The 3378-nt window shown below is 47.5% G+C and overlaps 1 non-coding gene across 1 annotated transcript; it reads right to left on the bottom strand.

The window, feature by feature from the left end:
* Positions 1-36: 36 nt before the first annotated feature.
* On the bottom strand, positions 37-200 carry LOC112208059 (U1 spliceosomal RNA). Its single transcript, XR_002942432.1, has one exon. It is a non-coding gene; the product is annotated as a U1 spliceosomal RNA (small nuclear RNA).
* Positions 201-3378: the final 3178 nt, after the last annotated feature.

Raw genomic sequence — 3378 nt, 5'->3', positions numbered from 1 at the left:
CGTACAGTCTTTTTTTGAAACCAGAAAAAAAGAAATCAGGGGAAAGCGCGGACGCAGTCCCCCACTACCACAAATTATGCAGTCGAGTTTCCCACATTTGGGGAAATCGCAGGGGTCAGCACATCCGGAGTGCAATGGATAAGCCTCGCCCTGGGAAAACCACCTTCGTGATCATGGTATCTCCCCTGCCAGGTAAGTATGAGCTCTTGCACCTCCGCCCCGCCACAGCCTCACACGCCTCACCCTTTACACGCACGGTCACTTCCCCGCGCACCCGCGAGCCCTCCTAGCCCTGACACACCGCTGGGACTCTCAGGTCCGACCAGCGGTCCTGAACCCGCTCCCACGGCACGGGAACTCCTTCGTGGCGAAGCAGCATGTGGCGAAGCAGCAGCCTCTGCGCTGCCTCATCTACATAGAAGTCGCCCTATCCGTGATGTCACCGACAGTGCCTTTCCCAGTCCCCGTCTGCTTTTCCGCTCCACTCTCCCCCAACTCAGCCGACCAACCCGCTGCCGAGCCGGCAAAGGGAAGTGACGTCTGTCTCTCCCTTTTTTCTCTCCCGCTCCCTAGTCTGTTCTCTCCCAAAGAAGCTGGTCCTTAGCTTCTATTGCGGAGCAACCTTTCGGCGACCAGCTGGAGCCTGGGCACCCTTCTTCAAATAATGGCTTTTAATTCGCAGACGAGAACGTTTAGGATGACAAAAGAAACTGGTTTTTTTCACGTCCTTACCCTTGTGATGAAGCATTCCGCTTACATATATATATGTAATGTTGGGTTTCTTCAGGTATATATATATATATATATATATATATATATATATATGTATGTATGTATGTATATGTGTATAAATATCCAAATATCCTAAAAGACACGGCCCTTCATGATTCCATGCCATTAGACATTTATAGGACCATGCATGGTGATCTCCTCCACACAAAAATAAATGCTGGTGCAGAACAGGTAAGTGAAATTGAGTACATCAGCTTTTGGGCATTTTAAACCATGGGTCAGAAATGTTAGAGCAAGAAGGCAGGTTGACAGCAAGAGGGAGTGTTTTTCTTTCAATTTTCCAATAGCAAAGTGTTGTTTGCCGCTGTCATTTCAGAGTGAGGAGACAATTTGTTGTTGTTGTCTGGTTTTGTGGGGGTTTTTGTTTGTTTTTTTAGTTTGTTTTTGAGACAAGGTCTCACTGTCCCCCAGGCTGGAGTGCAGTGGCATGATCAGGGTTACTTCTGCCTTGACCTCATGAATTCAAGCAAACTTCCTTACCAATCCTCCCGAGTAGCTGGGACTACAGGCACGTGACACCACACCCTGGGGTGTGAACTGGGATTTTATATTTTCAGTTGGCTCCCTAATGGAATAGGTTCCCTTACTTTTCTGGAATACAGATTGTCTTAGTGATTATCATTCTCGTGTGCATTATATTTCTACTACCCTGCTAATTTTTTTCTTTTTGAGACAGAGTCTTGCTCTGTCACCCAGGCTGTATTGCAGTGGCAGGATCTCAGCTCACTGTAGCCTCCACCTCCCGGGTTCAAACGATTCTTTTGCTTCAGCCTCCTGAGTAGCCACCTGGCTAATTTTTGTATTTTTAGTAGAGACAGGGTTTCACCAGGTTGGCAGGCTGGTCTCGAACTCCTGACCTCAAGGGATCCACCTGCTTCAGCCTCCCAAAGTGCTGGGATTACAGGCATGAGCTACGACGCCTGGCTCTCAAACCATTTTAAGTAAGCAAAGACAGATTTGTCTGGCTTTTTAGTACATTGCTGAATTATCCTCCAATCTATATTTTTAGGAAGGACCTGGGGAATGGCAACATGCACATATTTGGCTAAAATGTGAACCTTTCATGTTCTGCTTGAAAATCCTTCCAATTTGCCTTTTGCAACCAGTTAGTGGCCTTGCCTTCTTCACCAGAATGTGAATTAATTGATAAAGGTCAGAATATTTGGGCTCAAAGGTTTCGACAGTTAAGTCGAATTTTCTGCCAAAGCCTATAGCATCTTGGAGCCTGCTTTAGAAACAGAAGAACGAAATGTGTTTAACTTTAGATCAGGGAAGTCCTTTATTTATTTATTTATTTATTTATTATTTATTTATTTTTTTTGAGATGAAGTGTTGCTCTGTTGCCCAGGCTGGAGTGCAGTGGCGCGATCTCGGCTCTCTGCAAGCTCCGCCTCCCGGGTTAACGCCATTCTCCTGCCTCAGCCTCCTGAGTAGCTGGGACTACAGGCGCCCGCCACCACGCCCCGCTAATTTTTTGTATTTCTAGTAGAGATGGGGTTTCACCGTGTTAGCCAGGATGGTCTCCATCCCCTGACCTTCTGATCCGCCCGCCTCCGCCTTCCAAAGTGCTAGGATTACAGGCGTGAGCCACCGCGCCCTGCTATAATATTCTTAATTCACATTTTGGTGAAGCGGTGTACACAATGGTAGGCTCCCCTCTTCCTGTGGGTTTGGGTTTTACCTTGAAAGGGGCTGTCAGAACAGAAGTTTCAGGGAAGGGGCCAGAGCCCTGGGGACTTTCCTCAGGTGATGGTGATGGAAGAAGAGGCAAGGCAGGACAGGAAGGCTCAGGTAAGAAAGACTATGCAGGCGCAGGGGCAGGAGGAGAAGGAGCAGTTGGAGGCGAAAGAGACAAAGCCTCCTCAATATTTCTCAATTCAGAAAACGTGTCAGTTTACCTCCTTAAGCTTACTTCCTCAATGGAGGCAATTTTCTTAGTTTTTTTTTTGTTGTTGTTTTGTTTTTTGTTGTTTTTTTTTTTGAGATGGAGTCTGGCTCTCGGCTCACTGCAACCTCCGCCTCCCGGATTCAAGCAATTCTCCTGCCTCAGGCTCCCGAGAGCTGGGACTACAGGAGCCCGCCATCAAGCCCGGCTAATTTTTGTATTTTTAGTAGAGACGGGGTTTCACCATGTTGGCCAGGATGATCTCCATCTCTTGACCTCATGATCCGCCCGCCTCGGCCTCCCAAAGTGCTGGGATTACAGGCCTGAGCCACCGCGCCTGGCGCAATTTTCTCAGTTCTTTTAGAAATTTTAGAAATTTAGAAATTTGGAAATTTCTAGGTCTCATTGCAAGTAAGTCTCCCATTTAATTTGTCTGGTTCTAAAACCAAATTTCTCTCTCTCTCTCTCTTTTTTTTTTTTTTCCTTCAGACAGAGTCTCACTCTGTCGCCCAGGCTGGAGTGCAGTGGCGCGGTCTTGGCTTACTACAACCTCTGCCTCCCAGGTTCAAGCAATTCTTCTGCCTCAGCCTCCTGAGCAGCTGGGATTACAGGAGCCCGCCACCATGCCCGGCTAATTTTTGTATTTTTAGTAGAGACAGGGTTTCACCATGTTGGCCAGGCTGATCTCGAACTCCTGACCT

Source organism: Pan troglodytes, chromosome 1 (assembly GCF_028858775.2).
Source record: "Pan troglodytes isolate AG18354 chromosome 1, NHGRI_mPanTro3-v2.0_pri, whole genome shotgun sequence".
Taxonomy (NCBI): Eukaryota; Metazoa; Chordata; class Mammalia; order Primates; family Hominidae; genus Pan; species Pan troglodytes.
The sequence above is the reverse complement of the archived record's forward strand: the minus strand, read 5'-3'. Positions and strand labels throughout refer to the sequence as shown.